Source organism: Hyalella azteca, unplaced genomic scaffold, assembly GCF_000764305.2.
Source record: "Hyalella azteca isolate HAZT.00-mixed unplaced genomic scaffold, Hazt_2.0.2 contig13331, whole genome shotgun sequence".
In the NCBI taxonomy this organism is placed as follows: Eukaryota; Metazoa; Arthropoda; class Malacostraca; order Amphipoda; family Hyalellidae; genus Hyalella; species Hyalella azteca.
Genome location: NW_025943257.1, coordinates 356,944 through 369,296, shown reverse-complemented (window position 1 = coordinate 369,296; position 12,353 = coordinate 356,944). Strand labels below are relative to the sequence as shown.

Sequence of the window (12,353 nt, the reverse complement as noted above, 5' to 3'; positions counted from 1 at the left end):
AACAATGAAGACTGTGATGATGATGTTGGGTTTAATTGATTGATAAAAGTTTTTATATTTTTTCAAGAACGGTTTAGAATCGCGATCATAACTAGGTAGACTAGCAAGCTACTGAGAGACTATAGAGAGACTCCTGAGAGGAGAGGGACTTCGCTCTGTCCTGAGAATAGCGTACTGCAGCCTATAATAGCTCAGTCAGCCTCGTAGGGACACCGCAGAGACAAAGTCCTTCTCCTCTCGCAGGAGTCTCTCGCATGTAGTCTCTCTGTAGTTAATAGTCTACCTAGTTATGATCTCGATTCTAAACTGTTCTTGAAAAACTTTTTATCAATCAATTGAACCCAACATCATCACAAAGACATTCCATCATAATTGTGGCGAAACTAAACAAAATACTTTGCTAATTTAATCTCCAATATCTGGGATCTCGGTAAGCATAAGAATGGGTCACCATTCAAACAATAAACATCAAATGTTTATTCGTGATCAGTTAAATTAGGACGTAAGACGAGTGTAAAGACAATTATTAGCTTAGATTTTTATTTTTCATTGTAAATTTCAACCATCAATTAAAGTATAGTTCAAAAAATAATATAAAACTATACTACTTATCAGCTCAATGAAAACCATTCAAAAATTGATCGATAACTTATAACTTCATGACTTGTCGCTATGAAGTTACAAAACAGAAAAATGGGAGAAATCGCACGAAATGCATCTTGCAACATTAAAATGATTCCGCGTTGATGCTGAACGCATGCGACTGACATCGTTGAAAAACTTTAATAGTTATTCTCGCATCCCCAGCAAGTCGTCATGGATCTCTCCAGATTGCTCAATGGCAGATAAAACCGAATGTATAAACGTTGCATCTTCAGTAGGAAGCACTTTAGCCGCGAGGCCTCTACTCGTCGCGCTGGTGGTCGCTAAGACCCTGTATGCGATGTAGGCGAGAAGGGTGGCCGCCCCAAGGCCGGCCAACAGCAGATACGGATCCATGTGGTGGTATGATGGTTGCATGTAACCGTAGCCACCACCTCCATCACCGTAGCCACCATCGTAGCCGTAATCACTACTTTCATAGCCTCCGTAGTTTCCGACGCTCTCGACAGCACCTGAATGAACTCTTTTAGCGAACTGAAGGATTTGTGATCTTCTTGTTCTCTGCCCGAGATCTGTGTCTGAGATGACGTCCAGTAAATAGGCAAGCGCACTTGCATAAAGAGGGCCCGATGTAATGAGTCATTCCATGTAACTTTTGACTTCATCCACTGCTAAATATTGTTTGATTTGCTTCCTTACCCTTGCAGTAATTCCAAGTTAAGACAGAGAAAAAAAAACATCGAATTATTTTCAGAAGCTGGCCACTTGAGGAGTTTTCCTCGTATTCAAAAGGTGGGTGTAATTTCTTGATCAAAGACCAGCCTGACAGCTAATTCTTTCTTCGCTGTCAAGTCCAACATTTGAATTTCGGTTTCTCTTGTAATAAATCTTTTTGAATATAAAAGTCTGTGAGATAAAAGACATTCATAATCTCTTTTACCGTAACATAATTGCTCACGTCGTACAGTTCAGTAACTAGAACCTGAGGACCCGTCATCAGTATGGGGGATTTTGTCACATCCCAGCCGCCATCTTGGAATAAATTCAGAAAACGATTTTTCAATTTTTCATAAGAAATGTCAAACTCGTTATCACGAAGTGTTTTGATTTTTTGATTCGTTGCAGAAATTTTAGACACTCATTTTAAAGCCAGTCCTATTGATTGATGGTGGTATGTCAGCTGGGAAATTATTTATTAAAGTGTCCCCTAATTCAGCGCTCTGGAGCATAGAAACTGAAAGATTAACAAGATCATTTGAAGTTAATTCGGTCGCAGCATTTGAGTGAATGATTCTATGAAGATTATTGATAGGCTGATGTTCTGGGGAAAAGCTTAAAAACTTATGGTCATTTTCATTAACATCAGGATTAAATTTCCCGACATTTGGGAGCCACGAGCTAGGATTCTTGACTTTTCAACGAATCTAAATCTCCATTCTTGTCGTCACCGGACGACGACTACATGAGTTCTTTTTCTCTGGTGTCATTTACTAAAGAAACTTGACTGGAAGTCGCTGAGGATGTTTTCCTCACGTGGTGTTTTAGTGTCGACGAGGCCATGTTGCCCACCATTGTCAGCTTGATGAAGTTCTGTGGCAAGAAAAAGAGTTCAATGTCAGTATATAAGATGAAAAAATTACCCAGAGTGATCTCGTTTATCATTGCAGATAGTAAGTGGATGTTAGCATCTAAGCTGGCTTACTCCACCATGAATACGTAATGCTCAATGTAGCTGCAGTTGTTGAGTTATGAAACGTTGTTTGTAATTGTAGAAGCCGCCTCTTTCTATGTACGTCTATTAGTTTGAATCAATTTCTTGGGTGATCTTTCTATTCATTTTTGTGATAACAGTGGTATTATTCATTTTTTAAACCTTAACTAATATGGAGCTGAGAAATGTCTAGTAAGTCATCCTTAAGGTCTTAAGGTCTCTACCAACTGGCAGGTTTGAAATCTGCATTACATGTATGTAAAGCTGCTCAGATCAGGTGACGAGAATAAATATGATTTTCTTGATAGAATCAGTCAGCCATTATGATGAAGATTTCAGGCGATGGATTATAAATTATTGCTTCGTCTTACTATGAAATTATTTGTATCTATACACGAATGGATTTTTGAGTAACCTTGATTCCTCACGTACATGTGAGTTGTATTAACTACATACAATGATTGAATAGGCTCCAACGGCTCATATCCATCATTAGAACTCGTGTTATTTTTTATACAGTTTAAAATATTTTTTCTGAAATCGAATAAATTATGAAGAAATTAATTTAAATACTTGTACTAAATTCAGTAGACTGTACGGACGCTTCTCATCATTTTAAGGGTTTATTTCACTGATATGACCGCCTCTAAATGACACCGTCCTTATAGTTGGAATTAAGATGGATTGGCGCTAACTGCCACAAGACGCCGATGAAGCCACTAAGTATACAAATACAAAAACATCAACTGTTGTATATACATTCTACAATAGTTCATTCGTTCTACGTTCTTATCGCTCTGCTATAAAAGTAACTTGCTTTCAGTTTAATGGAGAAAAAAGTTTAATGCATACAAAATATTGTATTGAAAAGGATTCGTATCAAAATATCGGTATACAAGGAACAATTAATTAAAATACTTTGACAATGGATTATGAGTATACTAATTTGAAATATCAATAGTTTTTTGCAAAATTTACTTCGCCATTTACGAGGAAGATATTGTAATATGTTTTTTTCGCGTTGTCTCATTTAAAATTTTAAATGTCTCATTTAAAATTTTAAATGTCTCATTTAAAATTTTAAATTGTCTCATTTTAAATTGTCTCATTTTAAATTTTAAATAGCTCATTTAAAATTCCATGATCTATCTTTATGTTAAACTCTTATCTCGTTGAATGTGCCGCGATGTAAGTTGTTGATTGATAACCTCACATCCCAATACCTAGTGCCGTCCGTTGAAGCTAATAATCAAGTGTTGATTGAAATCGCTGCATCAATTGATCATATTTTCCCCTGTTTGATTATACGGTTGAAAGTAATTCTATTTACCTTTTTTAAGAGTTCGAAAATATAAAATGCAATAATACCTTTGACTTACCGATAAAATAATCCTCATCGCTTCCAGCCTCCCGTATAGTTTGTTCGCGTTGCTCTTAGCTCCCAAGTCATTTGTATTGTTACGAAAATCTGTAGGGAAAATGTTTATATGCACGGTGCTCACTTTATCAGTCGAGATAATGCAATCTGTTCAGTATGACAGGTCTGACAGAAGATTATAAGTGAATCACTTGTCATATGAAATGCATGCACATGTGACTCTGCATCCTGAAATATTTTAATTCACTATAGATCGGAGAAATTTTTGCACTTGATAACCCCTGCAGTGTTAATAGAAATTGCTCCGGAAAATGACAAATTATCTTTACATATGTCAGTTGAGTAAATAATTTCTTGAAATACTGAGCGTATTTCATACACAATTTTAACATAATACATTTTAAGAGGATATAAATATTATATATAAGTTTATACATTACGGGATAGATGACCCAGACATTGTCGAGCAGCCACAGGCGTCCGCTGGGCCGCAGCTGCGATGCTAGGTGGCGCCCCGCACGCGGCGTACTGCTGCGACTACCAACCCGCTTCAAGCGAGCCGCCTTGTTTCATGATCACTTAATGGGGAAACTGATTGACATGGTTCAACTATATAAGGTTGACCCACGAGAAGTTCCGCCTTTCAGTTCACCTTTCTTGTTACGTCATTGAGATGGAGAGACGTAAACAATCCCGTCATTCCCATGACGGATTGGTTGACTGGTTTGAACGTATTTCGGTGATTGGTTAATGCCCGTGACGTCACTGAGATCAGTGACGTCACATGCGAACAACAAGCTCCATCCGCGAAAATTATCTTCTCATGGGTCAACCTAATACTACTTCAACCATGCTGATCGAGTTCTTCTCTCCGGGAGCGATGCTTCAGGTCTCATACGTAACTGTCGTGCTTGACGTATCTCTTTGCAAAGAAATATTGATTTTTTTCTGTCATCATTTAACGATGGAACTATTGCATCATGAGAGAAGGCATGAGGTTGGAGCATGGCATGTGTTAATCAAAGGAGGTGATGCAACTTCGATTGATGCAATGAACAATTCTAGTTATCCCTGGAGTGCAATATATTTTTGGTTTTCGTGTAGGGGTAAGTTTTCAGTCCCATATTTAGGGAGACTGAAATATGACATAAGGGGGAACTTGGGGATCGATGTGTAATGAAGATTCCAATTCGATAACACACATAGCAGAATAATTTATAGACAGTCTAAATTTTAGTAGAGACTTTCATATTTGTCCTGGAAAAATTGTTACAAGGGCAAGTTTACAGGTTTCAATCTCAATAGAATTTTGATTTGCGCAAATTTCCACACTAAAAATCCACACTTAAATAGCACCAGCTAACACTAAAATTTCACACTTAAATAGCACCAGCGGTGTATCACTCTAATAACTGTGAGATGAGAGAATTATCCAGGATGAAAATTGAATCACGTCATTCTCAGGTTACTCACTATATATATGCAGACTAATTAAACCTATTTATTTATACTCGAGGATGACGCGCGACCGATATCGAGCTATACGTCGAGGTTTTTAATGATTTCTTGCTTAATATTTCAGCTAAACGAGAATCTCCTTTCTCTGATATTTGATTTTGTGAGTCTCGCTGCCAGCGGCAATTGTGTAAAAAATGGTAAATCTTCACTTGAGTCGTATAAAGTTGAACGAGCTCTGATCTCTTTCTCCGACACATGATTTGCCAAGTCATCTAAAACATCCTCATGAGAGTTCAAAGTTTTCTTGAAACGCAAACAAATAATTTCTTGTCTAAGGGATAACAGTTTACGAGCAATTTCTTCGTCTTGCTCTCTAAGTTGAAATAGTTCTTTTCGAATCCAGTTCATTTTTGTCTGCTGAGCTTCACAGTGTTCGAACACTTCTTGAACTAAGACTCTTTTCTTCGATTCTTCTGTGGAAAGTTCAATGGAAATTGCAGCTGGAGGATGAATTTTAATTTTTGGTATTTTCTCACTATTGGTATACATATTTTGGTTTTTCTCGACAGTTGAAGGCATTAATTTGAGCTTCTGAGACAAAGCTTTCACGACATCCATGGAACGCTCAGACGAGTGGGTCTGCTGCTGTCGTGTGGCAAAAAGAGCGTCAATTTCAGTTTCCATGCTTGCCAAAAAGTTAAATATTTAATGAAATTTGAACTTGGAATGAGTTACGCGTACATTGAATATTTAGAAATTGTTTCTGGTCCACTGTACCAGAGTGATGGTTCAAAACATTAAAGTTCAACTTTGTTCGTGATGGTTCAACTTTCGTGAAAAAAAGATGAAGGATTTGTTTAGTTCAATTTTTCTTTACAGACTTTCGTTCACAACGATTTTTGAGCAGGAGCGATACTTGTGATTGGTGGAATTGGTGGAAGCTATGGATGAAGCTGATCACCGAACAAAAGAAATTGATCGACTGAAGAGTTGAAGGTTCATATAGCGATATCCAATGCCTGCTGCAGCGCGTCTCTTATCTCGGTTCTATCAGCTGTTATTGCACTAGCCAGCATTCTTCTTATATTACTTCTGCTTGATAAGAAACATACTCGTATATGATCCATAAAAATGATAGGTTTGTGTCTTCAAAATATGTAAGTTTTTAGTTTATGTATACATTTTGAACATCAAGAAAACGAATTTATCCCGTCGGCAAGATGTTTATTTTTTTCAGGAAGTGAACTTAGGCCAGCTAAATTTTAACTAATGCGAATTAGATCCCGACTTGGAATGTCGAAACAAACAAAGAAAACCAGTAGAAACAAAGCTTCTATTGGTTTTGTTATAATATAATATAACCAACAGCGCTAATTGTTAGCGCTGTAACAGCGCTCTAACGTAAACAACAGCGCTAATTATTTATTTAGTGGAATGAAATAAGTGACAAATTAGCCCATTAATGTAATTTGATCTCGTATACAAAAGTAGTGTCTGCCCCAAACAGAGAGAATATTTAGCATCCATAGACCCCGTTAATGTCTCTTTGTCGGTCTCTTCAAAGTAAAACGTGTTATTTTTAGTAAATTTGAGTAACTTTCATTTTCCATATTAGCGTCGGAAACACCGTTAAAAAGGGCTACCTTCTTTGGCTACGTTCAAAATCATTTAATTGCAGTTAATGATTAAATATTCATTTCAAACATTCGGCAATACACGCCAGCCAATGCTACTTTGCTAGTTCACCGTCCAACAAATCATAGATCGATGGAGCAGCAAAGTACTTTTATTGCTAAAATTTCACATGAAGCACAACCACTGGGAGAAGAGGAAGTTAAGCGAAGGATAGATGGGAGCATGGTTCAACCACGAGATCGGAGAGAGTTTGGGTTAAAAGTAGACGAAGTGCAGGTGAAGCTTAGGTGGAAAGACGGGGGGGGGGGCATTTGATCTATCGCTGGTGTGCGTGTAGGGCTGAGGACGGCGAACGGTTAAAAACGCTTCTGTTAGCTGACGATGCTGCGATTATGAGTGAAAATAGCGTAAAACTACAAAGTGTGCTGGCCTGTGTGACCGAGTTTGGGAGTGAATTCAATGTGCAATTCAGTGTAGAGAAGAGCCAAGTACTTGTTGTGAATGGATCGGATGAGGAACTGAGCAGAGTATGGCTGTTGGGAGGGAATGTGATTGTTTTTTAGAATTAAAGTTTATGGGAGCCTCTAAAGACTAGTTCAATGCGGCTCCATGGCAGGACAGTTCAAGCAATGTGAAGGAATTTTCTTATCAGCTATGGATTTGGTTGTTTTGAAGGGTTATCCAATGTTTCCAGACGGCTGAAGGGCTACAGAATGGGGCCGCCAAAGTGGAGACCACATCGGGGTGGAGAGCCCCACGCCAGGGCAGAGAGCCCCACTCCAGGGCAGAGAGCCCCACTCCAGGGCAGAGTCCCACACCAGGTCAAAGATCCCCACTCCAGGGCAGAGAGTCCCACTTCTTGGCAGGGAGTCCCACTTCTTGGCAGAGAGTCCCACTTCTTGGCAGAGAGCCCCACCCCAGGGCAGAGAGCCCCACTCCAGTGCAGAGAGCCCCACTCCAGGGCAGAGAGCCCCATACCAGGGCAGAGAGCCCCACTCCATGGCAGAGAGCCCCATACCAGGGCAGTGAGCCCCACTCCAGGGCAGAGAGCCCCATACCAGGGCAGAGAGCCCCACTCCAGGGCAGAGAGCTCCATACCAGGGCAGTGAGCCCCACTCCAGGGCAGAGAGTCCCATTCCAAGGCAGAGAGCCCCATACCAGGGCAGTGAGCCCCACTTCAGGGCAGAGAGCCCCATACCAGGGCAGAGAGCTCCATACCAGGGCAGTGAGCCCCACTCCAGGGCAGAGAGCCCCACTCCAAGGCAGAGAGCCCCACTCCAGGGCAGAGAGACCCACTCCAGGGCAGAGAGACCCACTCCAGGGCAGAGAGACCCACTCTAGGGCAGAGAGCCCCACACCAGGGAAGAGATCCTCACTCCATGGCGGAAAGTCCCACTCCAGGGCAAAGATAAACTGAGTTAGGTGATAAAGGGTGAGTTAGATAAACTGGAAATGGTACAAACATAATGGCGAGATGCAGAAGCATCCCTGCCCCTGCAGCGTGTAAATCAAGAACCAACGTGCCCACGGTAACATCTCAACACACCTACATCTCCACGTGCCTACGGAGATTTCTCCCCGTGCCTTCAGTGTCAGTGATATCTCCACGTGCAATCGGTGATATTTCCACGTGCATTCAGTTATCTCCACGTGCATTCAGTGTTATCTCCACGTGCTTACGGTGATTACACCACGTGCCTACGGTAATTCCTCTACGTGCCTTCAGTGATATCTCCACGTGCCTTCAGTGATATCTCCACGTGCCTTCAGTGATATCTCCACGTGCCTACGGTGATTTCCCCACGTGCCTTCAGCGTTATCTCCGCGTGCCTTCAGTGATATCTCTACGTGCCTTGAGTGATATCTCCACGTGCCTACAGTAATATCTCCGCGTGCCTTCAGTGATATCTCCACGTGCCTACGGTGATTTCTCCACGTGCCTTCAGTGATATCTCCACGTGCCTGCGGTGATTTCTCCACGTGCCTTCAGTGATATCTCCACGTGCCTGCGGTGATTTCTCCACGTGCCTTCAGTGATACCTCCACGTGCCTTCAGTGATATCTCCACGTGCCTGCGGCGATTTCCCCACGTGACGCCGACAACATCACGCACCACGCACTACGTGTCTCTCCAAACGAACAACAAATCTCGCAGAGCCAAGCACCTCGTTTTCACCACTGGCCGGACTCCACCGGGAGAATCACCGTCGAGCAGGTCACGTGAGCTTAACCAAAATAAAGCTAAATTGCCGATTGTTGTTGTATTAATTAAACTCGACCAATTGCATCTAGCCGCTCCTCAATTTTCTATCTCATTTTAGTGAAATTATTTAGTTACCTTGGCCTTGCAAATCCACTGACTCATTGGAGTAAAACGTAGTAGATGTGGACCGGTAATAAAACCCCCACACATGAAGCATGGGTGCGCCATGGACCCGCTGGGCCAAATGACGAATGGGAATGACAATATGGGGGTGCGGTTGGGATAGGGTGGGATGAAAAAGAGTGGAATAGAGAAATAAATAAGCGAGTGAAAAACTACGGGCTTAAGGTATGGAGGGAGAAACACTCTAAAACTGTATCAGATAAAAGCGATGCCAAAATATGAATGTATGTACGAACTACGATGGTAGTAGAGGTGGGAAGCTTCAGTTTTGCGAGGGCAGGGGCACTTGGTGTGAATGAACGTACATACAGGTGGAATGAGAGGAAGGAAGACAAATGATTTATGGTTAATGGGGATTAAAAGGAAACTATGGAACACTTGTTGATGGAATGTGGGGCGTATGAGAGAAAACGAAAGTCTATGATGGAGGTGATTCTGAATGAGGGAGGTGAGATTAACGAAGCGGGGTATGGAAGAACAAGCGAAGAGTAGGTGGCAATGATTGTGGGTATGTCCGAGGAAGCAACTGTAGCTATGCTTGACAGTGTGAAGAGATATTCGGAAAACGTGTGGAGGTGTTTTGAAGGAGAGCAGAGGGATGATTCGAGTGGGGTCTTGAGGAGTGGAGGGCTGAGAAAGAGGAGGGTGGGAAGGCAAAGGTGACCGTGCCGAATAATTTGGCATATTATTTCAGTTTTTTAGGAGGTTGTCATGTATAACTGACTGTTTTAGTCTTTTAGGATTGTAGTGAATACTTATTACTTGAACTTTTTGTTAACTGCCGAGTGCGACATGAACTTTCAAGTTTTTTCACGCTAGTAAAAGATTTTTTTTTTATGCAGCGTGAATGATCGATCTAAATTCTAAAGGGATTGACAGGAGGTCAGCACGCACTCCAATTTCAATCTAATATATCGCAGTATTAAATTCGTTATTACATATTGATATAGAATTCCATATTATTATGGAATTAAAAAGCTCATTGACCGGAAATGATCTATTTATTTTAATTTTTGCTAAACTGTTTAATCCGTTTAGAAAAACGGATGGAAATATTCTACCGTAAATTTGTTTACATGAATATGCCTAGGGGCCGGCGGGGGTTGCCTGCCGAAGACCACCACTGCGGCTGCGCGGCACTGCCCTCAGTGCTCTGGAGTGGATGCAATGGACCATCATGATTCCTGCCTTCTGGAACGTAGCCTTCAACACTTCTGGACAATCATATAGGCAGCTGTATCTTGGCCTTTAAATTCATTTAAACCCTTGATCTTTCAGAGTTCAGAGACGAGCCCACAGGTGTTTTGTTTTTATTTTTGTAATGTATAAACTCTCACTTTGCTAGACCAAGTGGTGAGTCGACCTTGAGAGAAGTTTTAATGACTGCTGCCAGACTACATATCCTTGCTGGCATAGTGGCAAAGCGGAGAGTTTTTTAGACTCGCCTTCTAGTTCAATTTTGAGTCCTATAAGTAGACCAGCAAAGTATCATGGATTGGATACCAGCATCATCATACATAAGATATTGGTTTAAATCTTGAGTAAAAGAGAAAATTAAAAATGAACTGATTCTAAAAAATTACTGGTTTGCCACTATGCCTGCCGGTTTCCGGAAAGACTTCTCCCCTCCATCAACCCCATGGTCACTTGGTCAGGAAGATGTGCCAGGTGCGCGGGAATTTATATTGTCATTTTAACGACCTGCGCGGTGCGCCGTACTATGCCGGCATAGTGGCAAAGCAGAGAGTTTTTTAGACTCTCCCTCAAGTTCATTTTTCAGTCCTATAAGTAGACCAGTAAAGTATCCTGGATACCAGCATCTAGTGGTTTTGCAGTATTTCGACACGCAAATGTATGACGTCACCATTTCAACCATCAATGAACGCATGGAACTAAAACAAAGCTTAATATAAAGGAAAAACTAGAGAAGTGACGGAATTACCTACAATGTCGGAATATACCGCGTTTACCCTAAAAGAGAAAATTAAAAATGAACTGATTCTAAAAAATTACTGGTTTGCCACTATGCCTGCCAGTTTCCGGAAAGACTTCTCCCCTCCAGGCTAAATATAGTGCTTTGCTGGCCATAACTTGACTTAAATCTCAATGTTCGTAACTTTCGTTACGTTAACGTAACTTTCGTTACATTAATTTAATTAATAATGTCATATAGGCAAACGACTTTTCCAAAGAAATGGTATTCTCAGTACGCTGCAGGTAACGCGGTCGCAGAGCAACATGAACAATATCGCGTTCTTGTTAATTTAGATTATTAAAAAATTTGACATTTTTGGCAAACGTAATTTAACGGCTGCAATAATAAGGGACTCACGTGCAAGAAGTACGTTTTCACGGTTCGCAAATGGGCTAACTCACGGCTCCAAAAATCCAGTCGCGGCTCACCAAGTAGATATATTCCATGCCTGCCCTCCATCAACCCCATGGTCAGGACTCAGGAAGATGTGCCAGGTGCGCGGGAATTTATATTGTCATTTTAACGACCTGCGCGGTGCGCCATACTATGCCGGTAAAAAAAATTTGCCATGCGCCGACAGCGCCGTACTTTTAGAAAGCTAAAATAGTTTAAATATGGATGCGCGGCAATGCAAATTACGTAATCACACTGTACCGTACACACAAACGTGTATCCGCAATTCCGCACTGTGTTGTGGTTGGATACGAGTTAACTAGATTGCTACCGCGTCAACTCAGGACTCAGGTTCTAAGAGTCAGCACAGTAATGCATAGTGACAAACCACAGAATTTTTAGAATCAGTTCATTTTTAATTTCCTCATTTACTCATGATTTAAACCAGTTTCATATGTAGGATAATGCAGGTATGCAGGATACTTTACTGGTCTACATATAGGACTCAAAAATGAACTTGAGGGAGAGTCTAAAAAACTCTCTGCTTTGCCACTATGCAGTAATGAATATTCATTAATAGATCACAATTCAATTGGACATGAATTACAGAACTAAAAAAGGCAACATGGCTTTAGATGTGCCATCGATGTCTTGATTGCCTTCTAATGAATCTAGTCTGGAAAAGTCCTATTTTTGTCTGAAATATCGCGGCTCTAATATCATATAATTTCAGTAGGTATGAAATCTCGCGGCTCGAATGTCATAAATTTTTGTTTGATTAAAAAATCGCGGTTTGCACTTCGCAAACATGTCA

General features: G+C 40.9%; 1 long non-coding RNA gene across 1 annotated transcript; it reads right to left on the bottom strand.

The window, feature by feature from the left end:
• Positions 1-569: 569 nt before the first annotated feature.
• On the bottom strand, positions 570-4,335 carry LOC125178862. The gene is made up of 3 exons (XR_007157049.1): positions 4,133-4,335; positions 3,694-3,782; positions 570-2,193 (listed from the first exon to the last, which is right to left on the bottom strand). It is a non-coding gene; the product is annotated as an uncharacterized LOC125178862 (long non-coding RNA).
• Between the last annotated feature and the right edge of the window lie 8,018 nt (positions 4,336-12,353).